The sequence below is a fragment of the Hemitrygon akajei genome, unplaced genomic scaffold, assembly GCF_048418815.1.
Source record: "Hemitrygon akajei unplaced genomic scaffold, sHemAka1.3 Scf000110, whole genome shotgun sequence".
Taxonomy (NCBI): domain Eukaryota; kingdom Metazoa; phylum Chordata; class Chondrichthyes; order Myliobatiformes; family Dasyatidae; genus Hemitrygon; species Hemitrygon akajei.
Genome location: NW_027331996.1, coordinates 45462 through 62721, shown reverse-complemented (window position 1 = coordinate 62721; position 17260 = coordinate 45462).

Below are 17260 nucleotides of genomic sequence, written 5' to 3'. Positions count from 1 at the left end.
AAGTCCACTCGTAATAAGACAGGTTAAATGGGACAAGTGGGGGCGGTGCTGACCAGAAAAGACAGTGAAGATTGTTCATTAAGTTCATCTGCCATTTCTTTGTCCCCCATTACTACTTCACCAGCATCATTTTCCAGTGGTCCAGTATCAACTCTCATCTCCCTTTCACTCTTCATGTAACTGAAAACTAAACTTTTAGTATCCTGATTTATATTACTGGCCAGTTTGCCCTCATATTTTGTCTTGACCATTCTTATGGCTTTTTTCGTTGCCTTTTGTTGGATTTTAAGAGCATCCCAATAATCCATCATCCCACTCACCTTTGCTACCTTATATGCCATTTCCTTAGGCTTAACACAATTATTACATGCCTTTTCCAGCTCAAACTGTGAATTAATTTAAAGTCAGTCCCATAATTTAATAAAGTTTTTATTTGAAAACTATCTACCCTCCCAAAGATTGTACTGAAGACTGCATTTGATTTTTCTTCAGCCCTATACGCTTCACATTGAAATAGTATGTGTTTCGACAGATTCATAATGACAAAATGTACACGACACAGAATGAAGTTTTCCAATTAGTTACAAGGCATAATTAAGCATAGTGTGGACATTTCTATGTCATGTCAATATCATTCCTTCCCTTGTTTTAAGCCCTTCTTCTATAAACCCAACAGGTTTATGTATTCTGTAAAGGTGTCTGTCCTTATGTCCATTATCCTACGTCTTGCCATAAGCCCCCAATTCTTAACACTACCAACCCTTTAGCTTCTAATTTGCTAAGTGGAAGGTCTATATCCACAGCTTAACATTTAATAGCTTTTGGTGCTAAACAGTCAACATCATAATTTCCCTCAACAGTGTGATGTTCAGGGCCCATAATGTGCAGACATATAAATCAAACTTTATCTATGAAATACCGTTTGACATGTTTCCAACAGTCAATCTGACCTACTGCCAGAATGACCTGTTTAAGACTTATCAAAACTGAAATGTATTCTGAGCAAATTATAAGGACCAATTTCCTCCACCCACTGTAAGCCTAAACTGTTGGCAAATAATTCTGCTTCCTATGCTGATAAATGGCTATAAGTCATTTCTTTATCATTACCTGCAATTCAGGCACACAAAAACAGCCACACCAACATCCCCAGTTAACTTATCTTTGGATTCATCTGTAAAAACGGTTACTGTATGATAATAACTTTCATTAATATACTGATGAACCAACAGACTCTCAGGCAGAACCGAAACCGATCGTGTAACCTAAAATCAACTGAAGTCATTGGAGAAAACAAGGTGGGGTTACGGAGAAAGCTACAGTGGGACTTATTGTATCATCAAATGCACCCATATTCCCAGCGTGGTAAGAACCCAGCCACCCAAAACAAAAAACACTCTTCTTGTGATGTCCCCAACCGTCCTCCAGCACACCTTTAACAGGATGATCATTTCCTTGCCCCCGCAAATTAATCCAGTATGTTGACATCAACTTGAACCTCTGTTACTTTGAGGGCAATTGTCCCATTGCAATCAGTAAAGCCAAAACAGGAGACAACATTACTGCACCAGAACACAATCTTAAAGTCTGTAATTGTATCACATACAAACATTTTTAATTTGAAGATGAAGGTGATCCATAAGCCACACAGACATAATCAAGAACAGATCAAATTAAACAAATATAATTGGTCAACAAAGATTTTCATGTTGCACCCAAGAATACCCACATAGATGTCTGAGGAGATTTAAAGCTCCTTTACATTCATCAATTATTTTACTGATAGGTGCTTCCACGTCAGCTTATTATCCATCCACATACTGAGAAATCTTACCACTGACACTTCCACAAGATATTAATGACATAATTTAAAATCAAGTGCAAGTCTATTAATGCTGTTTGTAAACCACATAATGTGTTTTAACGACTAAAAGCTTAAAATCCTCATCAATCTGCCCACTGTTTGACCTATTAATTGTAAATTGCAATTAATACCTCTAATCCATAAAGCGACGTCATCTGTATACTGCCTTATGGGATACCATTCTCTATCTCATAGAAACACCAACATAACATGCAGACCGGTACATGCACAGTCTGTCGAAATACGAAGAAACCACAACCAAAGGAGTTGAATGACTTCAGACCTGTTGCCTTGACGTCGCACGTGATGAAGACCATGGAGCGGCTGATAATACAGAATCTGAGGCCACAAACCAGGCACGCCCGGGATCCGCTTCAGTTTGCGTATAAGGAGAAGGTGGGAGTGGAGGATGCTATCACGTATTTGCTGCACAAATCACTCTCTCACCTAGATGGGGTCAGTTGTGCTGTGAGGATTACATTCCTTGACTTCTCTAGTGCCTTTAACACCATCCAGCCCAAGATCTTAAAGCACAAACTAACGGAGATGGGAGTAGACTCTCACATGGTGGATTGGATAGTGGACTACTTGACAGATAGATCTCAGTATGTGCGGTTGGGAGACTGTAGGTCTGACACGGTGGTCAGCAGCACAGGAGCGCCGCAGGGAACCGTACTCTCTCCGGTCCTGTTCACCCTGTACACATCAGACTTCCAATATAACTCGGAGTCCTGCCATGTGCAGAAGTTCGCTGATGACACGGCCATAGTGGGGTGTGTCAGGAATGGACAGGAGGAGGAGTATAGGAAACTGATACAGGACTTTGTGATATGGTGCAACTCAAACTACCTGCGTCTCAATGTCACCAAGACCAAGGAGATGGTGGTGGACTTTAGGAGATCTAGGCCTCATATGGAGCCAGTGATCATTAATGGAGAATGTGTGGAGCAGGTTAAGACCTACAAGTATCTGGGAGTACAGTTGGACGAGAAGCTAGACTGGACTGCCAACACAGATGCCTTGTGCAGGAAGGCACAGAGTCGACTGTACTTCCTTAGAAGGTTGGCGTCATTCAATGTCTGCAGTGAGATGCTGAAGATGTTCTATAGGTCAGTTGTTGAGAGCGCCCTCTTCTTTGTGGTGGCGTGTTGGGGAGGAAGCATTAAGAAGAAGGACGCCTCACGTCTTAATAAGCTGATAAGGAAGGCGGGCTCTGTCGTGGGCAAAGTACTGGAGAGTTTAACATCGGTAGCTGAGCGAAGGGCGCTGAGTAGGCTACGGTCAATTATGGAAAACCCTGAACATCCTCTACATAGCACCATCCAGAGACAGAGAAGCAGTTTCAGCGACAGGTTACTATCGATGCAATGCTCCTCAGACAGGATGAAGAGGTCAATACTCCCCAATGCCATTAGGCTTTACAATTCAACTGCCAGGACTTAAGAACTTTTTTTTAAAGCTATTATTAATGCTTTTTGAGTTAGTGATTTAGATGCATATCATATTATTACTGAGTTAAGTATTGTATGTAATGAGTTTTTGCTACAACAAGTGTATGGGACATTGGAAAAAATGTTGAATTTCCCCATGGGGATGAATAAAGTATCTATCTATCTATCTATCTAAAAACTCAGAAAAATTATACAATGTCCCCCTCACTCCTAATTTAATCAAAAGTCCTTTCTTCCATATCATTTCCCTTTTCAGTATCAAGAAATACTGATATTACAACATCTTTATTTAATTGTGTTTTCCGAATATCATCTTCCAAATCTAAAACTGAATCTAATGTCATTTCACCCTTCCAAAATCCACTCTAATAAAACACTTTATCATCACTCTTTCCAAAATATAACTCAAGCGCTTGATTACCATACATTCCATAAGTTTACATACATGAGACATTCACGATATAGGCCCTTAACTAGAAGGATCAGATGGGGATCTGCCAGGTTTTAGAATTGGCACTACTATTTCCATTTTCCATGAGGAAAGTAGATGCACAATTCAAACATTTAATATTTTCACAAAAGCGAATTAGAAACAATTACAATTTCAAATATCACTCTTTCCTGGGAGCACCTGACCTGCATTATTAATAGACGTCTTAAATTCATACAAATAAATCTCTCCATCAGTGATACTATCATTACTACAGCTGACTTCCAGCACATCATTCCAGCACTGAAAAACATATCCCTACATTGTTTAACTTCTTCACTTAAATTATCCTGATTATGAATCTCAACAAATGACCCAGCCAGTAACACAACCTTCCCTGTTTCAGTAACAATCATTTTGCCCTCATTAATCAACACTGGAATATTATGATACCCACAAATCCCCCCATTTTCTAAATCGTATCCCAAACAATTCCAAGTTTGATATCCCTTCCAATATTATCTCCATATAAACTCCAGTAAATCACCTACTTCCTCACAACGGCCTTTGCCCTTTTATTGTTAATAATGTAACTCGGAGACTGATGCACCATCACATAAAAACTCACATTTCTCCCAATTTGCTTCCTGTCCCGTTATAAATCCAAATCCAAACTCATAAAGACAGGAAGGCTGACTGACGTTTACATAAACTAATCACCCTCCGAGTTCCCTTTTGAGCGACAGTCTCTACAGCCAATGACAGCAGGGGTCAGTGTTAAATCTGAGCTACGAATGGCTGGAGGAAATCGGCCCATGATCAGCCCCTCCTCTTCCGCTCCATCGCAATGGCGGTGATCAGCGATGCGCTTCTGTGGGTGTCGCCGGTCTCGGCGCCCACAAGGACGGGTGTGATTCCCCTTCGCGCCTCGGTGGGTCTGTTTCGGTGACGTCTGTGGTGGCTGACGAAACATGCTTTGACAGGGAGCGAGCGAGGTCAATGACTACAACTCCCAGAAGGCCCCACTGATGACGTTGTGGTGTTGTTCAGGGGTAAGGTATAACAGCAAAATGGAGCAAAATGTAATGCATTACGTTTTCTGTACTGTGTGGAGCCTTCAATAAAAAATTAAATTAAAAGAGAGATTCCAGCGAGAAATAGATAGAACATAGAACAATACAGCACAGTACAGGCCCTTCGGCCCACAATGTTGTGCCGACCCTTAAACGCTGCGTCCCTAAATTTAAATTCCGCCATATACCTGTCTAACAGTCTCTTAAACTTCACTAGTGTATCTGCCTCCACCACTGACTCGGGCAGTGCATTCCACACACCAACCACTCTCTTGAGTATAAAATCTTCCTCTAATATCCCCCTTGAACTTCCCTCCCCTTAGCTTAAAGCCATGTCCTCTTGTATTGAGCAGTGGTGCCCTGGGGAAGAGGCGCTGGCTGTCCACTCTATCTATTCCCTTTAATATCAACTATACCGCTATAATTTCTCCTCTCATCCTCCTTCTCTCCAGAGAGTAAAGCCCTAGCTCCCTTAATCTCTGATCATAATCCATACTCTAAACCAGGCAGCATTCTGGTAAATCTCCTCTGTACCCTTTCCAATGCTTCCACATCCTTCCTATAGTGAGGTTGCCAGACTGGACAGAGTACTCCTTGTGTGGCCCAACCAGAGTTTTATAGAGCTGCAACATTACATCGCGACTCTTAAACTCTATCCCTCGACTTATAAAAGCTAACAACCCATAAGCTTTCTTAACTACTCTGTCTACCTGTGAGGCAACTTTCAGGGATCTGTGGACATGTAGCCCCAGATCCCTCTGCTCCTCCACACTTCCAAGTATCCTGCCATTTACTTTGTACTCTGCCTTGGAGTTTGTCCTTCTAAAGTGTACCAGCTCACACTTCTGCAGGTTGAACGCTATCTGCCACTTCTCAGCCCTCTCCTGCATCCTATCAATGTCTCTCTGCATTCTTTGACAATCCTCTTCACTGTCCACAACACCACCAACCTTTGTGTCTTCAACAAACTTGCCAATCCATCCTTCTACCCCGACATCCAGGTCATTAATAAAAATCACGAAAGGCAGTGGTCCCAGAACTGATCCTTGTGGGACACGACTAGTCACAACCCTCCAATCCGAATGTACTCCATCCACCACAACTCTCTGCTTTCTGCAGGCAAGCCAACTCTGAATCCACCTGGTCAAACATCCTTACATCCCATGCCTTCTGACTTTCTGAATAAGCCTACAGTGTGGAACCTTATCAAATGCATTACTAAAATCCATGTAGATCACATCCACTGCAATACCCTCATCTATATGCCTGGTCACATCCTAAAAGAACTCCATCAGGCTTGTTAGACACGATCTGCCCTTCAGAAAGCCTTGCTGACTGTCACTGATCAGACCATGATTCTCTAAATGCCAATAAATCCTATCTTTGTGAATCTTTTCCAACAGCTTTCCCACCACAGATGTAAGGCTCAATGGTCTATAATTATCCGGACTGACCCTACTACCCTTTTGAAACAAGGCGACAACATTCGCCTCCCTCCAATCCTCCGGGACCATTCCCGTGGACCATGAGGACATAACGATCCTAGCCAGAGGCTCAGCAATCTATTTCCTAGCCTCGAATGCAGAACTGGGAAGTGGCAGAGGGAGTTCAACACAGATGAAGAGGTTCATTTCTGCAGGTCAAATTTGAACACAGAATATAATATTAATGGTAAGACTCTTGGCAGTGTGGAGGGTCAGAGAGATCTTGGGGTCCATGTCCATACGACACTCAAAGCTGCTGTGGAAGTTGGCAGTGTTGTTAGGAAGACGTCTGGTGTGATGGCCTTCATCAACCATGGGATTGAGTTCAAGGGCTGTGAGGTGATGTTGAAGCTATATTTCTCCTAACCTGTACATAAGTAATTGTACCCCAACACGGCAGGGCTGTGGGCTTAGTTGGACCCCACTTGGGAGTCCTGTGTTCAGTTCTGGTGACCTCACTACAGGAAGGATGTGGATACTATAGAGAGAGTAGAGCAGATTTACAAGGATGTTGCTCTTGGATTGGAGAGCATGCCTTATGAGAATAGATTGAGTGAACTTGGCCTTTCCTTCTTGGAGCGACGGAGGATGAGAGGTGACCTGATAGAGGTGTATAAGATGATGAGAGGCTTTGACCATGTGGATAACCAGAGGCATTTTCCCAGGCTTGAAGTGACTAACACGAGGGGACGTAGTTTTAAGCTGCTTGTAAGTCGGTACTGAGGGAATGTCAGGGGTAAGTTTCTTACACAGAGAGTGGTGGGGGCATGGAATGCACTGCCTGCAGCGATGGTGGAGGTGGATACAATAGGATATTTTAAGAGACTCTTAGATAGGTTCGTGGTGCTTAGAAACATAGAGGGATATACGATCAGGAAATCCTAGGCAGTCTCTAGAGTAGGTTACATGGTCGGTACAACATTGTGGGCTGAAGAGCCTGTAATGTGCTGTAGATTTCTGTGTTCTGTGTCAAAGACAGGCAGAGGGATTAGTTTAAATGGACAGGAGGACAGCATGGAAAGGTTGGGCCGAAGGGCCTGTGTTAGTGCCGTAAGGGAGGGGTTCTGTCCCTACCATCGACTCTATTCCCCTCAACAGATGCTGCCTGACTTGACAACGTTCTTGAAAAGTTACATTCAGTTCCTCTTAGCATTCTGTACAAAGGATGTTTTGTGCTGGAAGAGTGCAGAGGAGATTCATCATGATTGAGGGGGCTTGTGTTCATAAGTCCATAAGGCATAGGAACAGAATGAGGCCATTCAGCCCATTGAGTCAGCCACCTTTCCATCATGGCTGATCCCAGATCGCACTCAATTCCAGATATCTGACCTCCTGTCATATCCTTTGATGCCCTGACCGATCAGGAAACGATGAACTTCCGCCTTGAATATACCCACACACTCGGCCTCCACCGCAGTCTGTGGCAGAGCATTCCACAGATCCAATACACCTTGGCTAATAAAAAAAATAAGCTGCTTACCTCTGTTTGAAAAGGTGGCCCCTCAACTTTGTGGCTGTGCCCCACCACAGGAAATACCTTCTCCACATCCACCTTATCCAGTCCTTTCAACATTCGGGAGGTTTCAATGAGATGCCCCCGCATTTTTCTGAGTTCCAGTGAGCACAGGGTCAAAGCTGCCAAATGCTCCTCATATTTTAACCCCTTCATTCCCAAAATCATCTTTCTGAACTTCCTCTGGACTCTCTCCAATGACAACACATCCTGTCTGAGATATCGGGCCCAACACAAGTGTGGCCTGACTCGTGTCTTATAAAGCCTCAGCATTATCTCTTTGCTGTTATATTCATGGGGTGAGATTGGACTGTGTTGATCTACAGGGGGATCTTGGAATCCGAGTTCATAACTCCCAGATAGTGGTTCCATTGTCAGACAGTTATGTTGCAGTTGTATAAATCTCTAGTTTAACCAAATCTGGAGAATTGCATTCGAAGACAGGAATAATGCGGAGGTTTTGGATGGTGAGTGGAAGAGGCTAAACAGGATGCTTCCTGGATAAAGTGAGACTGGACAATCTCGGGGAATTTTCTCCGGATTGGCAGAGGCTGAGGGAGGTCTGACAGACGTTTACAGGAATGTGAGAGAGACAGACAGAGTGGACAGCCGGGATTTTTTCTCCAAGGAGGAAATGTCCAATGCCAGAGGGCATGCACTTCAGGAGAAAGGGGGAACACACCCTCATTGGTCCTTTTCGCACTATTTAAGAATTTTGTAATTTAGTGCATTTTTTATCTTTTCTCTGCATAGCTGCTGTTGAAAAACAAAACAATTATTAAAAGACAATGATGTTAAAAACCTGACTGAGGATGTTTAAAGGAGATTTGTGTTTCAAGTTTTGTTTTTCATTCCCATAGTGGTGGGTGTCTGGAGTGAATATCGGGTGGTGGGGGAGGCAGATGTGATAGAGGCTATTAGATACCACGTGAATGTGAGGAGAATGGAGGGATGTGTCGCTTGTGTAGGCAGAAGGGATTGGTTTAGTAAGGCATGAAGTGACCAGTTCAATTGGTTCAGAACAACACAGTGGGCAGAAGGGCCTGTTCAAAGACAAGTACAGCAAGCAGAGCAGGTAAACTGGATAAAGTGATCCCACTCAGAGAACAGACTGTGACGTCAGTGGATATATGTCGTCATCACAGTTCTCTCACCAAAGACACTTCACTGCTGGATAAAATGAAGTCTGTGATGTTTATAACCGATGTGGTGAATTGTACTGATCAGACATCTCACCCTACTGAGGAAATTAAAATTATTGTGAAAGCTGCAGAAAGGTATCTTGGTGTAACTGGTGTTTTGTGGGAAGCTGTAAATGAAGCTCTGATTTGTGGGGGTTTCTGCATCCCAGTCTACTTGTGAAGATATGTAATGGGATTGAAATATTGAAGTGAAATGCAAGAAGCCTGATTTTACATGGTCAACACTTTCAGCAGTTTATTTCTGATTTGTCAGATTCTTCCGATGTTACATCTGTTCAGGAAACCTGCACATTTTAAGTTTTATTCCTGTGCATGATTATATTGTCGTTTGGCTTGACAGGTTAGTTGGTAGAGGGGTGCTGGTGTCAATTTTATAAGGAAAGGGGCAGGGTATAGTGTGTCGTGGTTTTTCATGCCTCACAAATGACCAGGAAACGCAGAAGATTCTTCAAGAAGGGTTAAATTTTAATTTACAAATCAAAGCTGAGACAGTCATTCAGCTAGTCGCTGATTGCCCACCGATCCCGGACACGGCATTTTTTTATAGCAATCTCCTGGTCCAGTTGCTATAGTTGCATATCACACGTACTATCTTGTCCCTATTGTTTCTACCCATTGATTTCATCATGTTCTAATCTACATCTCTTTAGCTGCCTCTTATTAGCATACTATTGTCTTCTACATTCTTAAGATATATGCAAAGCAAATAGCAAGCTCTTTCTGTAGCTACCTCTCATTAACACACCATTGTCATCTTAAGACTGCAGTCTCCTACCAAATTGTGTACATGCATAGCAAATAGCAAACTCAATCTACATTTCTTTTTAGCTCTTTAACTACCTCAACATTCCTAAGATTTCATTCTACTAAATTGAGTACATGCATAGCAAATAGGAAGCTCAGAACTGACTTCTTAGTTTTGGTAAATTTATACTTTTATACTCCAATAAGTGTTGTGAATGGGAATAAAATGTATCATGAACTTGTAGAAAATCTTGATTGAACAGGTATGTGTGTAATTTTCTTTTGTGAAAATATTAAGTTTCTGAATCGTATTTGGAGGTTTGGCCATCTACTCTTCTCATGGAAAATGGTTGTAGTAGTTCCCATTCTAAAACCTGGATCTCCCCGTCTGATCCTCCTTCTTGTAGGCCAATATCATTAAAGTCTCATTTATGTAAACTTGTGGAATGTATGGTAATCGAGTGTTTGAATTATATTTTCGATAAAAGAGGTAATTTCACGTTTTATCAGAGGGGAATTTGGAACGGTAGAATAAGACCATCAGACAAAGGAGCAGAAGTCGGTCATTCGGCCCATCGAGTCTGCTCTGCCATTTTATCATGAGCTGATCCATTCTCCCATTTAGTCCCACTCCCCCGCCTTCTCACCATAACCTTTGATACCCTGGCTACTCAGATACCGAGCAATCTCTGCCTTAAATAACATTGGAATCAGTTTGGGTTTGGAAGATCATATTAGGAAAGTACAGTTAAATAAAGATGTTGTAATAGCAATATTTTTGATATTCAAAAGGCAAATAATATTTATTGAAGGATGGACTTTTGATTAATTTTTGGAAATGCAATTGAGAGGGCTATTGTACAATTTTTTTTGATTGTTTCTATTTGTACATCTTGTAAAGGTATGGATGGGCAAGTCTGACATTGAATTCATTTTTATATTTGGAAGATGGTATTAGTAAAGCCAGTTAAATATAGATGTTGTAACAGCAGTATTTTTACTGTTCAAAAGGCAGATGGTATTTATGGAAGAAAAGAATTTTTATGAAATTGTGGAAATGAGGATGGAGAGGCTATTTTCTAACTTTGAGTTGTTTTAATTGAACGTTTTGTGTCAGGTATGGGTGGGAAAGTTATATTCAGGTTGTTATGAGATTGAGACTGGGATCCCACAGGCAGTATTCATTATTTTATATTATAATTAATAATATTTTTCTCTGAGATAGGTTTTTCATTCTGTAAATCCCTATATGCAAATGATGGAGGTTTATGGATCAGAGGTAGAAATTTCCCTTTTATTGTATATAGGATGTTTTAACAATTAGTAAGGTCGAACAGTTGGCAAATAGATGGGATTCAAGCTTTCAGTAGCAAAAACACAAGTTATGTGCTTTACAAACAGGATTAGCAGACCTGCACTTGATTGGAAATTATATGGTCAAACTCCTTAAAAGGTGTCAGTGGTGAGATTTCCAGGCATGTGGACGGATAATAAGCTGATATGGAAGCACCGGATCAGAAAATAATAGATAAATGTAAAGAAACTTTAAATACTCTTTGTTATCTCTGTGAGTATTCTGGGGTGTTACATGAAAATATTTGTTGACCAATCTCGTTTGTTTAATTGGATCTGTTCTTGATTATGTTTGTGGTTTATAGATCATCTTCCTCTTCAACTTTATGATGTTTGGGTGTGATACATTTCGTGCTTTAAGATTGTGTTGTGGTTAAGTCAGGTCGTCCCCTGTTTCGGCTTTACTGGTTGAAATGGGACAATTGCCCTTACAGGGACAGAGGTGGAAGTTGACGTTAACAAATTGGATTGAACATCCTGTGCTAAAGGGTGGTTGGGGACATCACAAGAAGAATGCTTTTAGTTTTGGGTGGCTGGGTTCTTATCTTGCTGGGAATATGGGTGTATTGGATGTTACAATATGTTCCACTGTAGCTTTCTCGGTAACCCCACTTTGTTGTTTTTTCCAATGACTGTAGTTAATTTTAGGTTACACAACTGGATTCTGTTCTGCCTGAGAGTCTGTTGGTTCACGAGTATATTAATGAAAGTTATTAACATACGGTCAGCATTTTTACAGATGGATTAAAACATAATTTAACTGGTAATGTTGGTGTGTCTGTTTTCATTTTTTGTGTGTGCCTGAGTTGCAGGTAATGATAAAGAAATCACTTACCAGCCATTGGTGGGTCTATGGAGCAGAATTCTTTGCTTTGATTTTAGGGTTACAGTGTGTGGAGGAAATTGGTCCTTGCAAACTTGTAATTTGTTCAGATTCTCTTTCGGTTTTGATGAGCCTTAAAACAGGATATTCTGGCAGTAGGTCAGATTGACTGTTGGAAACTCATCAAGCATTATTTCACATACAAAGTTCGGTTCATATGTCTGCACCTTATGGGCCCTGCACATCGCACTGTTGAGGGAAATGATGGGGTTGACTGTTTAGCAACAAAACCTGTTAAATGTTAAGCTGTGGATATAGACCTTCCACTTAGCAAATTAGAAGCTAAGGGTAGGGTTAAAAGTTAAGGACTTATGGCAAGATCTGTAGGAAAATTGACATAAGGACTGATGCCTTTACAGAATACATAAACAAGTTGGCTTTATGGATGAAGAGCTTAAAACAGAAAGGGAAGGAATGATATTGACACGACTTAGAATTGCCAACACTATGCTTAATTATGCCTTGTATCTAATTAGAAAACTTCATTCTCTGTCACAGGACCATAGAACCATAGAACACGACAGCACAGAACAGGCCCTTCAGCCCTCCATGTTGTGCCGACCCATATAATCCTTTACAAAAAGTTCTAAACCCACACTACCCCATAACCCTCTAATTTTCTTTCATCCATGTGCCTCTCCAAGAGGTTCTGAAATACCCCTAATGTTTCAGCCTCCACCACCATCCCTTGCAAGTCATTCCAGGCACTCACAACCCTCTGTGTAAAAAACTTACCCCTGATGTCTCCCCTAAACTTTCATCCCTTAATCTTGTACCTAGGCCCTCTGGTGTTTGCTATTGGTGCCCTGGGAAACAGGTACTGACTATCCACCCTATCTATGCCTCTTATGATCTTGTAGACCTCTATCAAGTCCCCTCTCATTCTTCTATGCTCCAAAGACAAAAGTCCCAGCTCTGCTAACCTTGCTTCATATGACTGTCGTGTACATTTTGTCATTATGAAACTTTTAAACACATACTATTTCAGTGTGAAGCAGATATGGCTGAAAAAAATCAAATGCAGCCTTCAGTACAATCTTTGAGGGTTGATAGTTTTCAGATAAATACTTTATTAAGTTATAGGACAGACTTTAAATTAATTCACAGTATTGAACAGGCAAAGGCATATAATAATGGTAACGTCCCAATTGTATCGGGACGTTACTCTGGGGATGACGGCTTAACAGAGGTGGCTGACGGATGTGGGAATAACGGGAGAGACATGTCCCACTGAAGAAGTTCTCAAATGGCAGGGGTAGGAATCCGTCTCTGACAAGGGAAGTTAAGGACTGTGTTAAGCCTAAGGAAATGGCATATAAGGTAGCAAAGGTGAGTGGGATGTTGGATTATTGGGATGGTCTTAAAATCCAACAAAAGGCAATGAAAAAAGCCATAAGAATGGTCAAGACGAAATATGAGGGCAAACTGGCCAGTAATATAAATCAGGATACTAAAAGTTTAGTTTTCAGTTACATGAAGAGTGAAAGGGAGATGAGAGTTGACACTGGACCACTGGAAAATGATGCTGGTGAAGTAGTAATGGGGGACAAAGAAATGGCAGATGAACTTAATGAACAATCTTCACTGTCTTTCCCAGTCAACACCACCCCCACTTGTCCCATTTAACCTGTCTCAGTTCGGGTGGACTGTAGGACCCGGGGGAGCTCAGGACCCTATTCTATTCTGTTGTTGGACGCGGTGAACGAGTTAAAATTAATGGATCGACAATTCTCATCTCATGATTATTTCACTTTCCGCATATTTACATTTACAGTGATCTTACTCCTGACGCCGGTCCCAGGACCCAACCCATTTACAGACCCGGAGCGGAACCGGAGCAGATTCTCAGCCACTGGTTTTCATCCCAGTTCATGAAGAAAGGATAAAGTTTCCCCGTGAATTTATTCCCAGTGAAGGTGTGGAGATGGGACTTGGTCTCCGCGTTGTAAAATGAAACTGTCCCGGACTCATAACTGAGATAAACTCCCACCCTCCCGGGGATGGGACCGGCAGCAGATCGGACACTGCGGAGGTACGAACTTTCATCATGTCATAATTCCGAAGTAACACATCATAATACCGCCCAATGACCCAGAATCCGGTCTCCGGACTCAGTCCGACCCCTCTCTTCCTCTGCACAGACCCTGCGGCGACTCCTAGATACCAGTCCCAATTCCCCGCCACCTCCACCTCCCAGTAATGTCTCCCCGATGTGAATCCCTCCGATCCCAGCATACATGCCCGATTTGTGAATCTCTCCCCGGTGTCAGGGAGCTCTCTCCGGGTCCGGGTACATCTCACACTCTTCCGATCCTCAGACACCTCGATCCATGGATTCGCCGTTTCCACATCCAGGGTGACAGAGACTGGGGGGAGAAGCAGAGAATTAGAGAGTCCCCGGGGATCGGGGGGAGACTCAGGCAGCGCTGCCCCAGAGATTGGGGGAACACTCGGGTAAAGCGTCCCCAGGACCAGTGGAAAGCCCGTGGGCCTTAGGCGGAGTCGGGTTGCCGACAGGCAACCTTTCCCAGGGAAGCGGGTGGGCAACTAATATCTCTCCAATATCTTTCCGCTGGACGGAGAGCAGAGATTTCCCGATCAAACAGACACAAAATGCTGGAGGGACCGAGCGGGTCAGGCAGCATGTGTGGAGAGAGATGGACAGTCTACGTTTCAGGTCGTCATCTTCCCTCAAGAACAAAAATGAATAGGGGAGAGAGACAGCAGAAACGAGTGCAGGAAAGGGGTGGATTAAGATGTGAAGGGGGTGAGTGAATGGATTTAATCATGAGGTCACAAAGGCTCTTTGTCCCAACTTGTTCGTGCCGACCAGCTTGCTTTAATGAGCTAATCCCATTTGCCCATTATTCCTTTCCCCCTTTGTTATCCACGTCCCTGGCACGATGTATTTTAAAACATTGTCACTGTACCCAACTCTACAGTTGATCAAGAGCCCGGTGTACTATACCATGAATTTTAGTGTCACCCACAAACCTACTAACTGTGTCATCTACATTCTCATACAAATCATTAATATGAATGACAAACAACCGTGTCCCCAGCACCGACCTCTGCAGGTCACAGGCCTCCTGTCCTCTGTGTTTAAGAGACGTTTGGGCAGACACTTCAACAGGCAAGACACAGAGGGAGACTGACCTAATGACGGCCAATCGCATGAATGTAGATGAGTAAATAGATCAGCACAGAGGCGATGGGTCAAAGGGAATATTTCTATGCTGTACGCACCCCCGTGCTGATAATTCCAAATGAACAGTGACCCCTGACCTTTGACTACTCAGACAGGGGAAACATCCTCCCTGTATCCTGCCTGTTGATCCCTGAAAGAATTGTGTGTTTCCCTGAGATCTGCTCCCATTCTTCTAAACAGGGAACAGAGAACATAGAACAGTACAGCACAGGAACAGGCCCTTCATTCAATGTTCACATGCATTGAGTGTGAAGTGGGAAGTTGAAGGTGCGAGACAGTAAAGAGGTGATCATGGGAACCAGTAGGGGAGAGATGAACGGGCGATTGAACCAGAACCAGGTGGGGGAGGGGTGGAAAGACTGTGGGTGAACTGTGTGTGTAGACATAACGAGAAGTTGGAGGGGAACAAAGATGGGGGATGATTATTCCTTTGTCCCCTTTCCCACAACCCAATCGCCCACAACCCCTCATTAGGACACGGGATGGAAATGCACAGATCCTTAAGCAATACAGGTCCTGATGAAGGGTTTCAGCCCAAGCCGTCGACTGTCTACTCTTTTCCAGAGATGCTTCCTGGCCTGCTGAGCTCCTCCAGCATTTTGTGTGTGTTAATCTACTTTAAATATACTCAATTATTTGTCCTCCGCAGCTGCCTGCTGCAGATTCACTATTCTCTGGCGAAAGGAATCCCTCCTCATCTCTGTTCTAAATGAGCATCCTCCAGTCGGAGGCTGTGCCATCTGGTCCTCGACCCACCCACATCCTCCAGACATCAACTCTCTCCAGACAGGAGACCAGGCAAGACCTTCATCAGGACCTGTGTAGCTTGGATTACCAGCATCGGCAGATTTTCATCCTCCAGTCGGAGGCTGTGCCATCTGGTCCTCGACCCACCCTCATCCTCCAGACATCAACTCTCTCCAGACAGGAGACCAGGCAAGACCCTTCATCAGGACCCGAGTAGCTTGGATTACAAGCATCCACAGATTTTCTCATGTGTGATCTTTAAAGCACAAGTTGATAAGTAAACTTCTTGATTAGTCAGAGTCTCAAAAGTTATGGGGAGGAGGTGGGAGAATAGGGTTGAGCGGGATAATAAATCAGCCATTCTTCTAAACTCCAGTGAGTACAGGCCCAGAACCAACAAATATGTCTCATATGTTAACTCTTTCATTCCCAGAATCATTCTTGTGAACCTCCTGGACCCTCTCCAATGCCAGCACATCTTTTCCGATAGAAGGGACCCAAAACTGTTCACAATACTGCAAATATGGTCTGACTAATCTTTATAAAACCTCAGCATTACATCCTTGCTCTTGTATTCTAATCCTCCCAAAATGAAAGCAAACGTTGAGTTTGCCGATCTTACCACTGACACAAACTGCAAGTTAACCATTAGGGAATCCCGCACAAGGACACCCAAGTCCCTTTGTACTTCTGATTTTTGAATTTTCTCCCTGTTTACAAAATTGTCTATGCCTTTATTCCTTCTACCAAAGTGCATGCACGACTTCCCTACTCGATAATCCATCTATCACTTATTTGCCCATTTCCTGATCTGTCTCTGTCCTTCCCCAGATTCCGAGCTTCTGCAGCACTACTTGCCCCTTCACCTATCTTCATATCGTCTGCAAGCTTGGCCACAAAGGCAACAATTCTGTCATCCAAATCATTCTTTGTCTATCTTGGCTTTGTGTTCCTCAAAGAATTCCAACAGATTTGTCAGGTAAGATTTCCCCCTAAGGGAAGGCTCTATTTTATCATGTGCCTCCATGTACCCGAAAGCTCGTCCTTAACACTGGACTCCAACATCTTCCCAAGCACACCACATCCAGACTAACTCACCTATAATTTTCTTTCCCCAGCTGCTCTGCCTTCTTGAAAGATCATCACTAATGTCCCCATATTCTCTTCAGCTAACTCTTTCCAAACACTGGGGTGTGGTCCACCTGGTCCAGGTACCTTCAGACCTTCGATCTTCCCACGCACTCTCTCCTTAGTATTAGCAACAGCACTCATTTCTCTCCCCTGACACTCTCACATTTCTGACGTACA